General features: G+C 41.6%; 1 protein-coding gene and 1 long non-coding RNA gene across 12 annotated transcripts in view; one reads left to right on the top strand and one right to left on the bottom strand.

Moving 5' to 3' along the window:
• Positions 1–22,550, top strand: part of DAB1 (DAB adaptor protein 1) — a 474,713-nt gene that overhangs the window by 289,118 nt on the left and 163,045 nt on the right. For 2 of the 10 annotated variants that reach the window (XM_052801585.1, XM_052801583.1), the window contains exon 1: positions 16,769–17,064. The exons of the other annotated variants lie outside the window; for them this stretch is intronic. The gene's annotated coding sequence lies outside the window, so the exon portion shown is untranslated. Of the gene's footprint in view, positions 1–16,768; positions 17,065–22,550 lie in introns of those variants that run through there. 10 annotated transcript variants of the gene reach the window in all.
• Positions 786–16,137, bottom strand: LOC128148112 (uncharacterized). 2 transcript variants are annotated; one of them, XR_008237187.1, is made up of 3 exons: positions 15,855–16,137; positions 9,878–10,202; positions 786–1,620 (listed from the first exon to the last, which is right to left on the bottom strand). It is a non-coding gene; the product is annotated as an uncharacterized LOC128148112 (long non-coding RNA). The 2 variants fall into 2 exon arrangements; XR_008237186.1 differs by lacking the exon at positions 786–1,620 and having other exon boundaries at positions 9,551–10,202.

The following is a 22,550-nucleotide window of genomic DNA, read 5'->3' as shown; positions in this document are numbered from 1 at the left end:
GAATGAGAGACTGAATACTTGGACTTGAATTAGAGAGGGCATGAACTTAAACCTGGATTTCTCTTATCTCAGTCTCTTTCATGGATTTTGATCAGAAAATTCATCCTGGATCTATGAAATCTTTGCAAAAAATGTTTTAGGCAAACTGCTTTCTCCACAGTCTCCCACAAATGCAGTGTTTTTAATGAAGCAGGTTGTGCTGATTAGCGTGCACAGTTAAAAACTAGTAGGGAGGGCAAGTCTGAGGGAAATTTGCTCATTAGCGCGTCAGTCACACAAAGATCATAAGGATGTAAACTCTTCAGTTTTCAGTGGGGGTGTCTGTACTATGCAGCTGTAAAGTTAAACCTGCTCCTTCCACCTGTTTGGCTTTTGCGTTTTGGATTTTTTTTTCCTCCACGAATAACTTTGCTAGGATTTCTTGGTCCTCAGAGTCCTGTATTGGATTTTCCTTTTCTATTGAGTTGTGCATAAGATGGTATAATAAGATCTGATGGTTATATCTTTTCTTGCAGCTACAAAGTCATGAACTCCAGGGTAGTATTTCCACCTCACAGCAAGCTTCAATAGAGCAATGGTAATGCCGCTGGCAGCCTTGGGCTGCTGTGTTAGGAGGAGCACTGGGTGCCCCCGACAGTGCTGATTTAAGCTCTATAGTTAACATTACTTTTAAGGACTCAAGACATAGAAAACCTCTGAGAATAACTGGTCGCTTCTGTGTTCTCCCCACAGAGCTGATACCGAGTATCAGATGTCACAGCAAACCTTCTCAGGAAGTACTGGCTAAAATTGTTCGGAGGTATCCTGAACAGTAAAAAACTAATTGCTTAAAATCAAAGATAAATCCTGGGAGATATTTCTCCATAGTTTAACTGTCAGGAGGAAGAGACTCTGGTCTCAGAGGTAAATAGGTCCCCTGGAAAATACATTACTTTTATGCTGAATATGTTATTTTTGTGATGCTAATGGAAACTAAAATCCTGTAATGTCACCCCTCCTTCCATTTCCTTTAGTTCCTTGCTGATGAAGATGTGTGACCCTTCCCACCACACCCTGCACCTCCATTTCCCTGGCTCTGCTCTCATAAAGATGTTTTCATATCCAGGCACGGCAATAGATTTGCAAGAGTGGAGAAGGTTAATGAGCAATTGGCACTGATTGCCCTTTTCCAGGCCTGTGAAGCAGAGTCCCGTGGGCATCAGGGACGCCTACCCAGTCGTCCTCCCTGGGGACGTGAGGGGTCACTGGCCAAATAGCAAGAGATTGGTATCACTTTGTTTGCAAGTAGTGCTCCCTACTCCACTGTTTTCTGGACCAAGCTGGCAAGTGCTGTAGCATGAGAAGGAATTAATTGAAAAAACTAGTCAACCTATAGCTCTGTATTAGGAAAACAAATTTTGTGGTTAAAAGAAGCTTTTTAACTAAGTCAAGAAAATCAAGAAATATGGTTGTCAATACCTTGAAGTAGGCTCCCAGACAGCAGTGAAGCGGGCAATGGTACACCAGAAGGGTATAATATTATTTCCAACAGCTTGCAAGACTTTATGTAAGCTTGTAGCAAGAGCACTGACTGGAAAATGATAGAACCATCTTGATGACATCCCTCCACCAAGTACAGATCTGGAATAACAGAAGACAGCAGGGCTTGTTCTGAAGTCGATAACCAATTTTGTTTACTTTGTTTAAAAAATGGCTTTTTAAACAGTGAACAATTTTGCATGAGACAAGCACTGAGGAAAATGACAAGTTACTGTTTCTGTTGAAAGATTAATTTAATTTACATTCAGGTTGAAATTAAAATATTGAGTTAATATACATTTAAAACATACTGTTACCAGGAACCAGCTCAGAGGCAGTGCTTTACTGTTTTTGTAGGAAGTGTTTATAATCTAATTAAGAAATAATAAAAAAAACCACAACACAAGAAAGCTAGAGGTAAATGGTCAATGAGAGTAGACAAAATTTCAGACTGTGTTTGCGGTGAACCTGTGACAATAAGGGAAAGTTTGGGCAACGATAAGGGAATTACTCTTTCCTACAAACCCATTTATGGCCAGATTTGTTCCAACCTGCTATGGTGAGGGGGTTTTTTTGTGCTTTTCAAAATACAGTCTGCATAATGCTAACAAACCATAGAACTTAGAAGCCCATTAATGGTGTAAATGAGGAATGTGGCCAGAAGAATCAAAAGCTGGTTTTGACATGCTTGGTTTTATAAACAATAATGAATTTGTTGTGCATAGACCTGCCTGTGCAAAAGCTGCTATTAGAAGAGTTTCTGTTCTTTGCTCACCCACAAGCTGTGGAAGGACCTGTGTGGCAGCCTTGCTCTGACTCCATCTGTCCCTTTATCACTGTATCCCCATTGCAGCTTTCAGGCATATGTGCCTTTCTCACCGTGCTTTTCTCTGCCAGACTTCCTTACCCCATCTCCTTTTGTTCTCATCTCATTAGGTTACCTAATAATGCTCTTTTTCTTCATTCAGAAATCATGAATTAGAATAATAAACTTGCTGCTATCAAAATACGTGTTTCCAGGCTCCCTTCCAGCCAAAGACCGTATCAGCTATTTAGATGATAGGTTCCTCAGGGTACAGGTCCTCCTGACCTACTTTTATTCAGTATCTAATAGGACAAACTCATAGCAGGCCTTTGGGTTTTGAAGCCGCAACTTCTGTACTTTTTTTGTAGTGTATGGGTTACATGTTCAAAATTCCTCAATGCAATCATTTATGAAGTGCATGCTTAGGTGAAGAAAGTTATGCCAGAACCTCTGCCTTTGATTTTATAGCAATTATTTGAGAATGCAAGCTATGTGAAGACTTCCTTTCCACACTTATACCTTTAAAGGGATACAGAACATCTAAAGTGGTGATTAATATGTACAAAATTACATAACTTCAACACTATGGATAAGACTTGACATAGAGTCTGCATTCATTAAGAGCAAATAAATAACTATTCTAAAAAGACCTATAAAGAAATCCTTTTTCTCTTGATCTTTTAATGGAGACATAAGTTAATAAACCCTGTTAAAATTGTAAACGTATGTAAATGTAAACATATTTTGTGAGCTATTATTCAGAAGTCTTGATGGCTTTTAACTTCAGGATTTTTGAAAGTCTTTCAAATACATTCCATTCTTTATGAACCATAGCTTCTCATGTCCTGAGATGAAGCCTAAAAAGATAACAGTGATTGCATGCTCTATAAAGATTCAGAGGGAAAAGGCTGAGGAAAGAATAGTATGATTGTACTTCTTTGCCACTGCAGCGAGTAATGCAGATTGTATTTTCAAAAAGGGGGGAAAAAAGTTTTGGCAGGCTTCACTAGAATAAGCAATTTAAAAGCTATCACGGAACTATCTTACCAAAAAGACTGTTTTTAATTATGCTTATGGGATGAAGTAATATAAACAAGAAAACAGTTTGATCAGATTGGGCGGATTCTTACACAGTTGAATCTGTTGTGAGGTGATCCAACGGGAACTCATTTTCCTGCAGTGTAAGTTATGTTTATTGTACATTATCCCCATGCTGTATCATGTACCTCATATATTTTGCTTTATGGGACAAATCAGATAACAGTTTAAGGCTGAGTGGTAGCTGACTATATATATTCCTAGCTAGTTAAACTGCTGGTTGTCAATGGGCATCTTTCATGTGAAAGGCAATTTCAAGGGGATGAGATTCTATCTAACAGAAGTACCTCAAGTACATTTTTATACACGCTCACACACAGTATTTATTTCATAGCTATCTATGCAGAAGATAGATGTGAAAGATACAATTACTGAAAATCCCTCAACCTGCTTGTGTCATGTGATTTTTTTTGGCTCAAAGAAAGGTTTCAAATGATTGTCCCTTACACAAAAATGATAAAAATGGTCTTGTTTTTTTATAAATGCAGTTTTGTCTATTCTTCAGTTTCATGTTCTGGAGAGGATTTCATAGTACATGTGCAAATGTTTGTTTATATTTGATACCAACAAGCAGTGTGACAATTACCAATTTTTGCTAAATCAATTCCAGCAAAGAGATAATAGTAGATTTTGGTTACTTCATGGCTTCTAAGTTTAAAAGAATTCATCAAAATTAAAAAATACGAATTGGATATCTTTATGGCTTTTCTGTACATGTTGCATTGAATGTTGAGAGACCAACAAATGTATTTACAGAATAAAAAGGTTGTCTTATGAAGAGAAAATTGGCTGAAAGAAATAATCTTTAATACATATCTATGGTGACATCGAAAATGTGAGGTGGTGATGTTATGAGAGTTATGTTGTTTACTCTGTTATATTGATATAAAATTATATTGATCATATTAACTTTTGTGTTTAAAATATTATCCCTCCTGGCTATTGATAGATGCAATATCTTTCTTTCTTTAATTTTCTGTTCTTCATATAAAGGGATGAAAATGGGGCAATGCCTATTCCAGTTCAACTGCCTTGAGACACTTCTGTATGGATTTTGTGTGCCTTCCAGAATAATAATAGTAACAAACTTTCAACCAAATCTGTAAGGGCAAGATACTTGATAATTATTAACTGCACATTCCTTTCAAGTTTCTCAGCGTGCTTTACCAACACTGACTCATCAAAGCTCATAGTGTGTCTTGAGGTAGCTGTAAATACTCCCATACCCAGCAGAATAATGGAGACAGAAGACAATATGAGAGAGACCGAGAAAGGTTTTTAGATACTTAATGCATACTGATTTAGATAACGTTAAACACTTTTAAAAGTTAGGCCTTACTGTGTTTTCCCAGGGACCTATGTAAAGTGAGGAATACAGCCTACATCTTCTATGGGGACTTTGTTTATAATTTCTTATGGTCCCTTTGTGCAATGGAAGAAAAACTCACTGCAGCAAGAGCACAACTAGGATGCTCTGGCCTGCAAACTGGTTGTCAAAAACAAGGCTGTTTCAAAGCTGCCGGAATATAAAAAAAGAGGCGATGAATTGAAAGTGTGACATTCTCCTCTGTTTCTTTGGAAAAAGACCTTAAAGTACAGTAACATAAACAATATCTTTTTTTCTACTATTTTAAAGTGATAGATATGCTGGTCCATGAGCAGTATTTTACTACATGTATATCCAATACTGCAGATATGTTTTCCTCCTAAGCTTATTCTATAACCCCATCCTACTCTGCATTCTGTAATTGTACTGATCCATAGCATACTGGTTTTTTTCCCAGCTGACCTTTGTTTTTCACTGACATTTGCAAAATGTGACTAAATGAAACCAGACTAAATAGATGTTAACAGCAAAATCTTTTTGCTGCTCTTCTTTCTATTAAAAAAAAAAAAAAATCTATTTTCTGAAACTGCAGAATGTGAGGAAAAATGCAAAAGTTCAGATGTTTGTTCTTACTACACACTACATCCAAATGCAATTAAAGGCATTGACCACTTGTTTATTTTTATGTGCTGATTTACACAAATCTATTCAAAGTAATGAGAAGCCCAGCTGGTACAAATCATTACCAAATGCCTTTCATAGCCACCTTTAGCTGGAGAACATTTGTTCTATGTTAACTGAGAACAAACTGTTTGAAATCATGCTGAAGTCTCTCAGAAGTATTAGACACAAGTTTATCAACTGTTTTGAAAGGAAAAATTAATTTACATGCTTCCCTATTGCCAGATGTGCGTTCTGACAGGTTGTGGTACAACAGATCACAGTGTTTCAATGCAGTGCCCCAGCTTTTGGGTGGAGGGGACATTTCCTTGCTGGGTAAAGCAACCTTGGCAGCAGAAGCTGCTGAACAACCTATTTATTAGTATCTGTACTCCTCCCCTGCTGTTATATTAATATAATGAATTGTTCACAGGTGCTTCAAATGAGGTTTAGATGATCGCTGGGAGCTTTGTTACTCAAACAAGCCAAATTGAAAAGAGCAGATGCAACAGTCCCCTAGCAAAAGTACAAAGTATGACTTAATGAAGGTCATTTTGCACATTTTGGCCTTGGTGACCCTAAGAACAATCAGACTGTCGTTATTTTACTGTTTCTAGACAGAAAGGTGATTGCTTCTTGCCCACTTGCCTTGATTTTTTTTTAGTTGTCTTTATTACATCATTGGGAGCTCTTAATTGCATCTAATCCTACTCCCTTTTAACTAAAATGAGATAGTTCCCACATGATTGTTGTTAAACTGTGCTCTAAGTCATATTTGAGCTTTAATGCTCTTTTGTGTGGCAATGTTTAAATCACAATGAGTATTCAAACACTAGGCCAGGTGAATAGGTAGTAAAATGGACACTCTCAGCTGGATATGCAGACCAGGTAAAAGAAAAGAGTTAACGGTTGTGCCAGATGCATGACCTGAATGCTTCCTACAGCTAGTATTTGTACTGTCCAAAGCTTGCGGTTTTCTTCTCTTTCCTTCTTTTGTGGCAAATACAGAGAAACTAACAAACTGCCATTATCCCAGAAAGGCCTGTGTATGCAATTAGCTTTGTAAATGTTGATTTACTGGTCTACAAGGTCTCTTCAAAGGCCATGCACGATGTGGAAGAGCTGCAGTCCCTGGAAGATGAGGTCTGTGTCATAGATGCGTCATTCTGAAGTGAAGGTGTCAGCCTAGCAGTTGGCAGAGACCTGGGTCCTTCCCCCTGGCTTTGACACAGATTTCACTGGAATTTTGGAGAAAAACTCACTTATGTCCTATGCCTTCTTTCCTTATTACGGTAACAGGGATGAGGATGTTTTCTTACTAGCCTTTTCAGCTGTGTTTAGCTTATGCATTTTTGAGATAAGGCTTTTCTCTTGCTTTATGTCTTACACTGCTCACCATAAAGGGATTCTGGTCTCAGCTGAAGCCTCTAGGGGCTATAATAATTGCAATAAAAGTGAAGGCTACTGTACCCAAAGAGCCACTTAATGCCTCCCTCCCCCCAAACTGAAAAGAGAAGAGGCTCTTTTCCTTCCCTTTTTTAGATGTTTAAAGGGAATGCACTAAGGTCACAATGTGCATCAAAGGCCTATCTTTGCATCGCTTGACTCTCCACTTGGCAAGCTCTCTAATGTGTATACTTTGATAGTTCAGTGACAGATATCACCAAGGAGAAAGGACAGCATTTTAACCTTGAGTACACATTGCAGGAGAAAATTACACAGGGACAGAAAAACCCTGTACAACTCCTGTGCAATGAGCCGAAGAAAAGGATCTTCATTGGGCTTTTTATCTAGAGAGGGTTTTGGAAGGAGCTGCCAAATGCTGCTGTTTTGTAAGAGGGGGTTTATAGTGTGTTCATACTGGCTGCAAGTGGTCAGTGATGGAGTTACCAACAGGATGCCATTCCTGCCAGCAAATATTGCTGATGAGAGTGAAATTACAGTCTAAACATGGGCACAATATTCTTTGTTCTGCCCAGAAGAGACATCAGTTTTGTTCTTTCTCCAACAGTGTACATCCTTCTTTGCTCCAACAGGACATAGTGTATTCAAGATTAGATACAACCTAACTCTTGGGTGGGTTTTAGTGTAAAAGATGTGTATTTGGATGGTTTTCTGGCTTGTGTCTTGCTAGACTTCGTTTATAAAAGTTTACACTGGACTCCTGGGGTAGGTGTTTCTTTCATGCTTATTGGGCTTTATGGCAGAGTCCACAGAGTGGAGCACAGAGGTAATTGTTGAATTCAACCATGAAAACTGCTATTACTTGGTTTCTCTGTGACATCTGTTATATCCTGTTGTGCATGTGATGAGAGGTAGATTTTGTTTCATTTTGAAATCTGTTGGTGAGCTTGAATAGTATCTGAAATAGTTGATGGCTCATCAAAACACACAGAAAATGCTTCCTGAGCTCAATGCAAATCATCTTCTGAAGGTGTAGCAAATTAGTGTTCTATAGAGAGAGGGGTTCATTTTCCAGACTATGTTAGAGGCAAAGCAGTGAGTAGGTGTGTCAGACAAACTGCAAAAACCCTCATGGATTAGAAAAGGAAGATGTTAATAGAATAGGAAAAGCGGGAAGGTGGATTTATGGCTACCTGGACCCAAATGTTAGGAACTTCTAGTTTCATTTAACTGGTGCTGTTTAATTTCAGCAGATTTTCCCATGAACTCTACTTTCTCCAACCCAAGCCATGCTCGTGTCTTCATGGGAGATTATGTACCAAGCACAAATATGGACAGCGATACGCAGGACTGGAGCATATGTTACTACAGATCTGAAGTTAACATAAGGGCATGAGGCTGAGGAAGCTGCATGCTTCCATTTTCTCATCCAGTATGCGCCCTTGCATATGTGTTCCTGGTCACACTCCTGTAGCTGTGAGTTTTACAGCACTCTTTCTTCCTCATCAACAGGCCAGATGGATCTAGTCTTGCTTACCACCCACTCCTGAGCTGTATTATTTATTGACATTTGTCAGTCCCAAGCACTTACATTTCAATGGAAGGTAACCATTCAGTTGAATGCTATAGATCTTTTGTAATGCTATAGATCTTTTGTAATCCATTACCTATTTAATCAAATTTGCATTCTGTTCCTTGCTAAAGACCGTGTCTATGATGTATTTGAAGTCCAGAGTGAACATGCTTGCATGTTCAAAAGCCTTGGTTTTTTAAAGAATATGGATTTTTCCCTGCTCTGAAAGCTGACAAACATGTTAGTGTTCTTGTTCAAATTTATTTTTATGTTGTGGAAACAAACTTCATTGTAAAGGGAGATACACTTAGGCAGATGTTGATGAGAAATGAAGGAATCAGAAAGGAATGGGTTATTCAGCTTAACAATAACTTGGATTTCTTTTTATTCTGTACATAACCTTGATTTCATGTAACTTTTTCTGTGGATACTGATGCTGCTGTTTTTGTCAGTTTTGCTAGAGGTTGGCATACAGATTCAGTCTTTGATGCACAATATATGTGAAAGTAAGCCTTCTGGAAGCTGCAATAGCGCGTGCTTAGCATCTAAAACTGGAACTTGGCCCTCATATTGGGTTGAAGGGGTGCCATTGTATTCTCTGGTATGTTGAGTGTTATCCTGATTTGGAGAAATACCACCTTAGCCAGAGAAACCACATATCTGAAAAACTGTCATCTCTTCTATGTATATGCTGCATAGTTTCAAACTGACCCTTAAGCATATGACAACCATCAGTCTTTTAAAAAATCCCATTTGTTAACCACCTTTGAAATTACCCTGTTTTTGTGGCAGTGGCTGAGGACTCCAAAACTGGGTTGTATAGGTTCTGTCTTGGTTCTGTCATAATTTCCTTTTGAATGTGAGTAAGAAAGCCAGGAAAGCCAGTGACATAGACATTTAGGAACCTAAGGTACCATTTAGGAACATTTAGGTACCATTTAGGAACATTTAGGTACCATTAAACAGTTTTCTTCTATAGAAAAATAGTATGCATTTGAGATGTTTTCTTAAACCTCTGTGTTTTGTCTCAGGCTAATGTTATAATCTCTTTCAAGTGAAGGATTGTCTTTTTAGATAGACAGTAAAACCCCTTTAGAAATGAAGCCCTGATCTAGTTGACACCTATAAATTTATTACAAAATAAAAATACTTCAAACATCCTTCATTTAAATTGTTATTTGAAGATTTGTATTTTTGCATTGAGTTGCTATGGTGGCACTTGCAATTTACATTTCTGCCTGGAAAGCTTAAAGAGAAAAAAAAATACGAATACCGAACGTCAGAAAGTAATCATTTGTCAAGTTTTGAAATGTACTACAGAAATATCAACTTAGGCAAATATGTTTGGATGAACTCTGGCATGCTGCCCAGAGTTGAGGTTTCCAGACTTGTGCAAACCTTCACTGTGCAGAGTGCCTGGAGACTGGGAGCTCCAGGGTCCAGCCTCCTTGCTGGGCAAAGAGAAAACGGACATCCCAGGAGCTACTTTTACCTGTACGTTAACTTCATGGTGTGTCATAGGGGTCCCAGAAGCACAGACATCTTGTACTTGAACTGCAGGTGTTAGCCCTGGCAGTTGTTTACTGTTGAGCCACATGCACGGAAGTCTTGAGTTCATAAGCAAGTGAAGCACCCTCACATAATTCCTCAGTCCTTGGCTTCAATGTACTCCACAGCCTGAAGGGTGGATGAGCTTTGGGGATGGTCCCATCAGTGTCAGTTCCACTTCCATCACAAAGGAGCAGTGGCAAATCAGTCAATAATCAGCAGCTGTTGAAGAGGGAATATATCTGGGTTCGGAAATGCTGATGTTGGTTCTGAAATGGCAAAAGAAAACATTTATGCTTTGGTACCCATGAGCTAGACTGAGAGGCTGACCGCTCAGAAACATAATGAGAGGGTAAAAGGAAGGGTCAGGATCGTAGATAGTAAAGGCAAAGAGATGTACAAGTTACTATTTATACAATAGATTTTTAAAATGTATTATTACTAAAAGGAAAATGATTAAAAATCTATTTCATACTTTCAAAGATAGTTTTACATAGCAGTGGGCTCAAGTAACTTGAAAGTGGCCTTAGCAAGTTTCAAAGGAAACTGTTAGGAATCTTTTCTCATGCCTAACAGAAATAACACATTAAATCTTACTTGAAAACGCCTTGTTCAGCTAGTGCTCATAATACCATGCTGAGGGCATTTTTCACGATGAGTCTGAGGTTGAGAAAAACACCTACTGAATAACTAGTGCCACTTACTTCAGCACTTGAGTTTTCCTCAGAGGTCTTCTCTCCAATTACTGACCAGATCCAGTGATATTTAACTTATCAGATCTGACAAGAGCTGAACCCAAGGTAGAATGACTGCTTAAACATTTATTTGTGTCAATGACATGTTTAAAACTCTCTGCTTTGTCTAAATATTTAAAGGAAAATATAAAGAGGAAAATGTAATGTGACATAAGAGGAAATGACAAACAACCTTACTTGTTGAGGACATTCACTACATGCAATTGCTGTCTTCTGAGTACCCGTTATTTTGGCAGAAATTGAGGGGAATACAGTCCTAAATATCATGCTTGTCTGTCTCTTTTTAACAAAAATGATTTTTGCAATGGCAAGTGGATCTTTTGCTGTCAAAATCATGGAATATGACAACAGCCAAGATCTTTAGGGATCTCTGAGTCTGAAGTTTTTGATTGTAAAGCTAACATCTGAAAATGAAGAAATAATGAAGATAAATACATCCTTAGTAAAAAGAAGTTGCAGCACTGTCCAAATCAGAGAGCTTATACGCGTTGACTACTTGTTAAAGTAGACTGCATCTTAAGAGCAAGCTGCAATAAGCTTTCTTCTTGGAGAAGTGGACAGTTTAAAATAAAATCTCCAAACCCCCTTTTACTGTCTAATTCAGAATAAAGGCAAATTTCAAAATTCTCTATAAAGCAGATCTGTATTTTCCATGGGTAAATAGATTTTTCTATAGTAAATATACATTTTCCATAGTAGATACCCTTTGCTGTCAGTTTATGTGTGTTTAAACTAGTATACTTTCCAAAGTAATACAGAACATGTGGGCTTTCAGTATATAAGAGATGCTGAAAATTTTCTTCATCTGTGAACTTTTCCTAGAAAAGAGCTTATTTAATTCAGAGATTTCTCTATGTGGATCATCAGTGATGTCTGGGGGGGATGAGAGAACAATGGAATTCAGAATGTGTGCATATATCATGCTCTTAGCAACACATTCTCTGTTGGAACCTGACACTTATGTTTGCAAAAGCAAACCCACTCTAAATTAGTTTGCAGTTAATTGGCTGTGAAGGGAAATGCACCTTGCCAAAAAGGATTTGAAATATGAAGCTGTTTGGATTTGTGAAGAAGTTGATCGCTGTACTTGAAGAATCACAGACTCTTTTATGGGCATCTGGGAAATAATGTGGTTTATAATCTCCAGCACTTTTGCAAATTCCATTATTTGGCAAGACAGGCACCTACTTGCTGCCATCTACTTGAAGACAGATTTTAGAGGGGCAGTCTTAGAATGTATGTTGGAGCTGTTCATTTGAAGTTGAGGAAAGAGATTTCATTAGGGTTAGTTCAGTAATGTTTTGAATATGTGATGGAGAGTAACAGGAGCTAGCAGACACAACAATAAGATCTTTTTTCTATTTTTCCTCCTGGGACTGAAAATGGAATGAATGGTCACTTGTAACAATGGTTACTGTCTATGTAGTGTTATATATCCTTGCATGTCTCTGTGGTCTTTTGAAATACTAGTGGAGAAAGTCTCATAGTAGGCCTGTGAAATAAGTGTGGTAGAGATGGACATTAAGAAAAGTATAGTTGACTTATCCAAGGTCACACAACCAGTCAGTGACAGAGCTGGGATTTGAACCAAGCTCCTGAACCCTTTTTTGCACGTCTAACTACAAGATCGTGCCATCTTTTTTGAGATACATGAAAGGAAGAGTCCTTTCTGTGACCAAGCTGTAATACAGTAGGAGCATACACAGGTATATCTTCAGAAACCAGTGATAAGTCTCTGGAACTTTCAAGACTTAATTTCATGTTCAGTATTTTCATTTGCTGGTTTTTAAGAGATATCTGGGACTTTTCAGGATAATACATGTTTCACCAGATTGCACTGTGTGGTGAAGAATTATCATAACCTCTTCCTGATGTGCCACTGCCAGAAGATAGAGGGGCTTCTCATTTTCCATGAAGGATCACCACAATTCTTCTACATAGATCTTTGTGATGGGCAAGAGTAGTGTTCTGCAACATGTTCTGTTCAGTCACCTATCAGCTGAGTAGGTATAAGTAGGTGAGAAAATATCCATAATAGATCTCTAGTGAACTGAAAGTGCTGAGTTTCCTCCCATTTGAGAAAATAGAGGATGAATACCAAATCGTGATTAATTCTGCTGAATGGCTAAAGGAGATAACTGTGTGGCTACAATGGTGAGAGATGGGCTACCATAGCTAGTGATAATGCAGTAGGTATTATTTTCAGTCAGTGCCTAATTGCCTTAGAGGAACTTATTAGACTGAAACCACTATTGTGTGAGGAACTATTCACGTAGAGTATCTCCAGAGTGATCAAGATGATCCTGCTGTGGGCTACAATATAGATCAGTAAATGTGAAGAGTGGTTTTGTGAGGAAGCTAACACTTTGAGAGCTCGATTGGCAAGGGATGGTCTGCACATTGTCCTGTATTTTAGTAAGACTTTAATAGCAGAAATAATGGCTGATTCTCTTTTCAAATATTTGAATACCCACTCCAAAAATCACACTTGAATCAAGTAAAGTGTAACAAATATCTTTCACTGCTAGATTCTTTTAAAGCACCACCTAAAGTTCCTTCTTGAACAACGCTCAAAATTTCTCTGTAACATTGTTTGGTAGCCCTTTATAATTACCACAGCTTGAGATATATCAATTAGTTTAATGAAAATAAGACCTATATTCCACCTCAGAGAATGTCCAATGCTCATTAATACTAATGGTTGTTACACATGTGCACTGACAATAACCTTACAGGTTTTATGGCTTAGTGATTTACCATTTCTGCAAGATGATTCTAGTTTTACAGTGTGGATGCTATCTTAGCATTTCACGTGAGAAGCACATAGGCTTGCAGCTGGACAAAACCCAGTGGATTAAGTAAAAGAAAACGTTCTTCTCCTTGGCCAATAGAATGCTAAAAATTTGCATCATCAGAGCAGATTTTAGGAATGGAAGCTCTGGAGATCCATCTTGCAGCAAATGGTCCTCATTTGGGTCTGCTCTGAAAGGAAACCAGCTCCATTCTTAGCTTGTATGCCTAACCAGGGTTAGCTGATGCTGATTAACTTGCCTATGAGGTGAAAGCGGGAAGTTTTTTGAATAACCTTTTCTTAGGGGGTCAGAAAACTTGACTCTGAATTATCAGTGAATTCACTTTCAATAATTACGCTGCAAATTATCCCTTATTTCCAGGTAAACATTTTTGCTCTGTGGGGCACTTCTTATAGTGGTTTACTAGTAACTGCAGTTCTTATTGTAAATTGGGTAGTATAACAAATTACTTAAAATCCAGGTGTGCAGGTATTAGTAGTGGATATTTTAATGTTATTTTGAGGCAATTCTTTAAACAATTTATGCAGTCCTCTTGGTTGTAACATTAAATTCATCCCTATCTCAACTAACGTGTACCAGAACACATAAATAGCTTATGATCATTGTCCTGTTAGCTCAAATCTAATCAAGAATTAAGAAGATAGTACTACTTTCCCTTCAGCTATTTTAGCAAGTACTAAGGGACTGAGTGCTGCAGAGGTAAACTATTCAACACATTGGAAAAATAATTTAGAGAACTACTTTTTTAGGTTCCTATCTTCAGCTCCTCTAGCTGGTTAGTGATGTGGAAATGACATCTTTGGCCTACAGTTCTTAATAAACAACTCTTAATGGTTTATCACTTAATCTGTGATGGTATAGTACATCATCAGAAAGGAGAATATAGGAATGTTGACTTTAAATAAGCTTTACAGATAAAGACAAAAGAAGGCTATGCCAATCATCACACCAAATTTCTTGCTCTTTTGCATCTTGGTCATGTTTTTCACTAGGGACGAGGAACTGTGACCGTATAAATGTTCTCATGTGAGAATTTGTGTTGCAAAGTTATGGCCTAAAAATTTTACATTAAAACAGAGCAGATTGCTTATGGCAACTCCTGCATAATGAAGGAACACAATGAAGAACTGCAGTTCATATTGCTCTTCAGGTCTGTTCTATTTTCATAGTTTTTTTTAAAAGTAGAAAATTGCATTGTATAATTACAAGTTCATTTGCATTCATATTACAAGCTCTGAGCTAGTACAGTCTTCTATATTTAAAAAATATTGTTAGCAAGTGTGACTTGCATCCATAAATTTCAGAAATGGGAATAAAGTTTACACTTATTCGAAGTTCCTTCTCTTCTTAGTCAAGAGCTAGGACCCTTCCTGTAAACTGCAGGACCTCAGGGAGGCCGGCAACATGGTAAATGCAACTTCATTTTATAGTGTAGTGGGCAGGGGTGTAGAGCAGTGCATTTACTGTTTCCCCAACAGAAAAATATGCCTTTTGGGAACTGAGGATCACCACATTATATTGGACTTAATACTTATAGGCAAGCAGAGCCACAGGTCATCTAGAGGATGCTGTCTATCATTTCCTAATGGAAGGCTGACTTCTGTTACTTTATTTTTTTCTTAAGTTCTTTGTCTTCCTGAGATGGCGAAATTCTCAGCAATAGGAAATATTGCTGCAATTAAGTTTACTACTAGGACTTGATTTTTTTAGTCCACATTAGAATAAGTGGGTTCAATTGATAATCCCGCCCTTCATTTCTGTAATAAATGGAATTGAAGAAAACAGGTCTATAGTAAAAGTCACCATTCCATCAACTACTTCTATAAATGTGGTATGACTTTTGAAGTACGTTTTTGTTAAGTCATAGAGGTTATTAGATTACTTTATCTTTTACGCTTAGTACCTAATGTGCTATGGAAAGAATAATTGAGGAAGATGAAACTGAAAATGTTTGAGAATGTTACCAGATCTCTGCACGCACTTTCAATCGATCTGTTTGCTCAGCCTTTCCCTCCGCTCTTGGATGGGTGCTCCCTGCCCCGTTAAGCATGTTGCCACATTGGTTCAGATCTCCTGCCTGTCAGTTGGAGGTAAAATAACCTGTAGACATCTTTCTACCTTGTGAGCATCTTGGTGATCACTCCTTGACTGTCATCTCGAAGAGTGCACATCAGCAGTTAGGTATTTGCGTGCCCGGCATTAACATCTCGCTCGTAATTTCTGATCAGATCGGATACTCTGTAATGGTTTGAGCCCTCTTCCCTGTCAGCCAAAGGAGACGCTGCCACTCAGACCCGGGAGGCGAATGAGATCTATCTGGAGGCTGCAAAAAGCTTTTCTTTTAGTCATTTACCTCAGTTAGCTAGAGCAGAGCTGCTTTTATGCCTTGATTGGAGATAATACTAGTGAAATAGCAATAACCTCGCGAATGTACTTCTCTTCTGTATGTAAATCCTTTCAGGAAGTGCATGACAGACTCTGTTCTCTGTGGGTCTCCGTTTGTAAAGAAGCTGTTATCACAGAATAAGTTTAATGGGTCGTGAATTTTGTGTTGAAAGGAGAGTCTCTCTATGACTTCTGATCTGCCTGCAATAGACCTATTGGCTCGGCAGCAAGTGCATTAGGCTAAATATGCTTCCTCCATTGACTCTGAAGGTAACAGCCCTAAATGCCTCATTAAATTTTCATGGGTGACTGGGAGAAGCCATGAGAAAACCACCACACTAGTAGCGGTGTGACGGCGGAGCCCCCCGAACCCCCCCCCGCCCCCCCTCAGCGTGCACCACACGGGCCGTGGGCCACCAGCTCCCGGGTGGGGGGGGCCAGCCCGGCCACGGCCGCTCCCGTGCGGGCACGGAGCCCCGCGGCTGTGAGGAGGGGCCGGGGCGGGGTAGGGGGGAGACCGTGTTCGCGGCGCCGCGGCCGGGTTTCACGCGTGGGCGGGGGCCGGCGGGCCGCTCTCCCGCCCTGACTGACTGACTAACCGCCCTCCTCCACCCCCCGCTCGACGGGGAAGCCCCTTTTACCGACACCGCTAGGTCACCGCTGCCCTGGCCGCGGCTTGAGCACGGTGAGGCGGGAGCCGGGCGGCTGTGAGGGGCAGGGCGGCGCTGAGGGGAGTTGGGCGGCGGGGCCGCCAGCCGCTCCCTCACACCAGGGTTGCCCCCGAGGCGAGTGACAGGTTGGGGGCGAGCGGGCCCGCCGTCCTCCCCCCGCCCTGAGCGGGAAGAGCCCAGCCAGCGCCCCCCCCCCGGCTCCCATCCCGCCCCGGCCGTCCGCCTTCTCCCTGCCCAGCTGCACCAACGGCGCCGAGATCCCCAGCCCTGGGAGAGGAGGAGGAGACCGACCCCTCAGCAGCAGCAGCTTTCCTCCGCCACACACCTCCCCCTTTCCCCTCCCTCTGGCCTCAGCGCCGCACTGGCGGGGGCCGGAGAGGGCAGGCAACGCGGGAAGGCGGCTCTCCCAGCATGGGCGAGCCATGTGTATCCTAAGGAATAACAGCAGCTGCTGCGCCCACGATGGGGAGCAGAGGAATGCGAGGAGGAGAGGGCTCGCTGGGGCAGGTGAGGGCGCCGGCTCCCTTCTCCCTTCGGCGGCCGGGGAGGGGTGGGGGGGGGTGTGTGTGTGTGCGTGTGCCCGATCTCCGGGCGGGCGAGGCGGCAGGTGCGGCTGGGGGGGCAGCGAGCGGGGCGGGCGGCTGCGCCCCGGGGTGCCCGGTGGCGGGGTGCGTTGGTCCCTCGTGTGAGGGGAGAAGCCCCTCTCCCCGCAGCGGGCAGGGGAGGGCAGCTGCCCTCCGGAGGAAGTTGGGGGGTTTTTTTGCCCGTGTTTCCCCCCCCCCCCCCAGCTCTCTCCCGTCACCCGGAGCGGGGAAAGGGCTGAAATCTCCTGCGAGTCGCGGGAACTTGCCGGTTTGGAGGGGAGCGGGGTGCGCGGCTTTCCCTCTCACAGCCGAGTCGCGGGGCAGAGGCGGTCTCTCTCACCCCCCACCAGCCCGGACGCGCTGTCCCCTGGCGGGGGCAAAAAAAAAAAAAAAAAAAATCAAAGAGGGACCCACAGACGCGATGCGGCTGCGGGATTTCCACCGCCGCGACCCCCCCCCCCCCCCCCCTTTCCCGGCCGTGAGAGCCGCGCCGTGCCGGGGGGTCCGCGGGGCTGCCCGGGCTGGGCGTGCAGCCGCTCCGCTCCGCTTCGAGTAGCTTCAGCCGCTGCCGCCCGCCAGCTGGAAGCGCGGATTGCACCTTCGGTCGCGGCTGTGCCCCGCTTCCCGCGGCGCGAAGCCGGGGGCGGGGGGAAGGCGTCCCCCCGCTGCCTGTCAGGGCCGCCGGGCAGCGGGCCCGGCCCCCCCTCCCCTCGCTCCCACCCGGCAGGGAGCCCGGCGGCGGGCTGGGCTGCGCCGTCGCTGCCTTCCCCGGGAAGGTGCAGCAGGGGCGGGAGACGCCGCGCTGAGGAGCGGCGGGGAAATGGCGCCTGGAGCTGAGGGGCCGCTGGCCGGCGGCGGGACGCGAGCTCGCCCTCCGGAGCCGGGGGAGCTCCTCGGCAGCGCGGTGCTTGGGCCCCAGACCCTCCTCGGGAGCCGGCGGCCGGTCCTCGGCGAGGAGACCCCCCCCCGGCCCCCGCCTTCCAGCAGTGTGCGGCCAAGGAAGCGGGTGTGAAGTGAAGAGTTGCTGTATGGGGTGCTGTGGGTTCGCGTGCCTCGCCTTTACGGCGCTTACTTTGGGAAGAACAACAAACAAAAAAACCCTATCTGAATGTTTCGGGTGCTTTTTTGTGTCTGTGCGCGGCCACCGAGTCACCAGGAACGTCTTAACAGGCACCCTTGAATTAGTTAAAGTTCAAAACGCACTGCTCCTCGGCTGCCGTCCGCGGGAAGGTGCGCACAGGGGCTCGCTGCCAGCCTGGAACAGGACAGTCGTGACAGATCCTACAAGGACTGGCAGGACAAGCACGGGACTGTAAACTCTCCAGGAGCCAGAGCCACCTCTTTCTTTTGTGTTTTGCAGGGTGTTTCACACCACGAGAGCTCGTATTCATGACTGGCACATTTCAAAGGCCTCTATGAATGGTAAAATAGCGGGGTGGGGAACTGGGACCAGTATTCATCTGAAGAGTAACTAACAAAACTTGTTTCTGATTTGGACAGTCGTGGAGCTTGCAGATGAGCGGAAAGTTTTTAATTTCCCTATGAACTTCTGTTTTATTGTACATTTCAAACCGGTTAATTTAATTTTTAGGTCTTTCCCCAAAGTAGTTTTAAAAGCAAAGTCCTTGGAACTCTTTGTCATTTGTCTAAATTCTGAATGCATGTCTGAAGCATTTAATCATGTTTATTGTTTTCAACCACTCAAACGGAATAAAAATTACTTATCGTTGATGAAGCTTATCTTGCAAGCTGTTTCACAGTATGTTTCCGTTGCAAGACACAGTGCTGTGTTAAACTACTGATGATTGTATTGTTTATTGTTCTTTCATTCTCCTCCCTACCCCCCCATAACGCCAGTATCAATCTGTTCCTTACTGCTATACTCAAAAATAATGGAAGAGCAAGTTTTCACCAGTTAGTTTGATATTTCTACTCCTATTTGAGATTTATATCTTTTATATTTGCTCTTAAGCTATGTTTCATTGAATGTGCTAAAGGCAGCTGATATATTAAAAAAGGAATTAAGGCACAAAGCTAAACAGCGCTTTCAAACTCTTGAAATGAAACTGTAGGTGGAATTAGTGCTGGATTCACAGTCATTGTTTATTTCTTTAGCTACATACATAACGCCTTCCTGGAACGTAAGATTCCGTGCCCTTGTCATTACCACTTTGTTTCGTTACACATTTAAAACGCAGTATTCACATTGGTCTAGAAGTTCAGATTTATTGTTTGGAGTGTTTTGATACAGATGCTGATCTCATAGGAGATTTTGCTGCACTTTAACCATATCTCAGCACAGTGATGGAGGACACCATCATGTTTTCTTGTAGGATTACCTTCGGGACTTTAGTGACTGCACACATCAGTGGTTTCATCTTAGGAGGATTGAAATTGATTTTCTTCTTTTTCTTTTTTTTTAGCTCAGCTAGTGAAAGACCCTGTGTATGTCCTTTGACCTGTGGCCTCACATGATGAAGTGACACCAGTAGTGGAGGATGTAGACTTGAAGTAGCTGCTACTAGGGCTTCAAAAGTAGAGGTACCAGAATGAACACAATGTCCTGGTGGTCAGCCTGCTTGGTTCTTTGGGCAAGGCACAGGTTTTTTTAAATATACATTAGAAGACCCCTGCATATATGTATCAAAATAATTTTAAACCATGAACCTTGTGATTCTTTTTTAATACTTTTGAGAGGTTCTTGCTCGAGCAAAACACAGGAAGACTGACCTTTCCCTCTCATCCATAACAGACCCATTTTCTTTTAAATATTTTGGATTTCAAATTTTGCAAGATAGTTGTGTTGAATTTAGGAACAGCTAAGCTACTCAGTTAAATATTGGTTAGGTGGGAGAATCTCTATTTTTACAATTGTGTTTACATTTTAAAGTGATAGCAAATGCTAGTAAAGAGGACCAAGATTTTCTAGACTTTATAGATCAAATTAACTTTCCCAGTCAATATTTGGTCAAGGTCTTGATGGTTAAAGTTAACTGTCCAAGTCAATGTTTAGTCAAGGTAATGACTTGATTTTTGTAAACACTACCCAAGCATTCTTGCAGAATTAATCAGAGTTGCTGGATCACAATGCGTTTGCTCAGCCAATTACTTAGGAATAAAAGTATGTTATTACGTGGTCTCTCATATGTCCTATACTATTTGGTGTTATTTCAGCGGTGCTTGCCTTCAGCTCTTCTGTGGCTTCATTCTTGCAGTACTAGTTCTACCTTTAAAGCAGTTATCTGCATGACGTATTTGTGAAATGAAGTCAGTCGTGTACTATCCTGTTTTTATGGGTAGGAAGATGAGGTGCAGAGATGCCAGGTGCTGGCTCCCAAAAGAAAGTGTAAAGCCTTGCAACGTGTAGTGCAGCAGCAGCAATGTTTATGTATGTAGTTCCAAGAGAGTGTTTCAGGAGCCTGTGCTGGGCACCCAGCTCCTTGTACAGTGTACAGGAAGAGGTGGGCACTTCTGATAAGCAGTCATTGGATAAAGTATGAAAGCAGTTTTGGTGTCTGGGACAAAAACGATGAAATTGAGTATTTGGTACATTGGTACTTGCAGCACTAGATTGAAGCATATTGTGGTGTGGGAAAGAATTGGAAATCTTTATTACAGTTCTTCATTTCTTTGGTTGAACAGGGATCTTCATTCTTCCAGAACTTAAGTCTCTTAAACTGACACTAAAATCACAGTCTGGACTTCAATTGTGCCAGTGTTTTGTGTTTTTTTTTTTTAATTTCTTTCTTTCTTTTTTTTTTAAATTGTACCACTTGCAAATGCATTCCATGCAATTACATGGGTATTAGAGTAGATACTCATTAGGATTTTACTAATCTGAACCTCAAGTGCTGTTCTGCAAATTTGCCAGCCTTTGTAAGGGAGTGCTTGACTTCATCAGCTGCACTGTTTTATTATGAGTATTTTGATACAGCAGAATGAAAAGCATATATTCTAAACCAACTAATTAATCAGATTTAAACATTTTCATACTTTGACTTGTCGCATAGAGAATCTGCAACTATGTATTTTGCCCTTAACGCTAGTTTTTGCCCAGTGTAGCTACAGCAAAACTACATTTCATGGTGGCGGTTTAAGAATTTCATCCATGAATCAATTCTTCCATTTCTGTTTAAAGGCAGCAGAATCGTTACAACTTAGAAAAAGTGAGTAAACCCAATATTGTGAGTTACAGAAAAGCTAACCATGTTTACTGTGTGCAACCTCATCTTACACAGCCATCAAAGACATTTTCAAGTGTTACAGGTATAAGAAGTGTTCGTTGGTTTTAACTGTTCAGTATGAAACTTCCCATTCTTCTGTTTGCAAAGAGCTTTCAATTGTTTAAGCAACAAACATTGTAAGAATTTGTGTGAAAATGGTTGTAGTGAAAAGTCCCTAACTGTCTGTATTTTCAGTGGTTCAGTCACACACACAAATCGTGTCAGAATCTGCTAGCATGAGCCTTGCTGGTTACGGTGGGGTCTGTGCAACCGATTTTCAGTGGTGGATCTGTTTCAAGATGTGTGCCATTTTGAAGAACCCGACCGGAGAGAGACCTGTCAGCTTTGTCTCTTAATCAGTAAATTGCTTTTTGAGGAGTTAGAGTGAAGCTCATGCCCTGGGATGACCAGTTGTGTGTCTGTGCAGGTGCAGAGGCTGTAGGCTGTCATGTCCCCAGCTGTGGGGGAGGCAGCTATCCAAGAGTAGCTCTTCAGACTCAGCTGCATGTCCTAACCAGATCTGTCCACAGTGGAGCAACAGGACTGCTGAAGGGCTACTTGTCACATCTTGTGCTGACTCAGTCCTCTTCTTAGATATGTGAAGTAGTTGGCATGGTCTTATGGCCCTTGGAGGCGTGAAGATTTACTTCAGTTGCTTATAGAATCAGAAAGGATGATAACTGTGGGTAAGCTTTTAAAAATGCAGTGTTCCTGAGCAGGAGAAGCCTGCTGGGGACCAGGCTCAGAGCAGAGTCGTCAGCCTGTAAGCCTTTGCACTTTCTACAGATAGTGCTTCTCCTGTCATTCCATTACTGTTGGTTTAATGAGGATGCATAAATTGTTACTTTTCTTAAGGATATATACAATGTAAAAAAATAGGGCAGTGTAATACCTAAGTACACAAAAGCACTTGTGGTTTTTTTCTGTATTGAATTTTGTGTATTTGTGTCTATGGATACATGTATGTATGTGTTATATATATGCAAAGACTTATTAGCTGCTCTTTTTATTACATAAAGATTTCTCAGGTCTTCAGATATTGTCAAGTGGTTACACTGAGGGATTTCCAACCCACCCCCCCCCCCCCCCCAATAGTGATTACTCTTGTGGGTAGAAGAATATCAGTTTCTTGAGAGTCTTTGCAATTCCCCAAGCCTGAAGGCAAATGAATAGAAATTTAGTGGAC

The sequence above is a fragment of the Harpia harpyja genome, chromosome 11 (genome assembly GCF_026419915.1).
Source record: "Harpia harpyja isolate bHarHar1 chromosome 11, bHarHar1 primary haplotype, whole genome shotgun sequence".
Lineage (NCBI taxonomy): Eukaryota > Metazoa > Chordata > Aves > Accipitriformes > Accipitridae > Harpia > Harpia harpyja.
The sequence above is the reverse complement of the archived record's forward strand: the minus strand, read 5'-3'. Positions and strand labels throughout refer to the sequence as shown.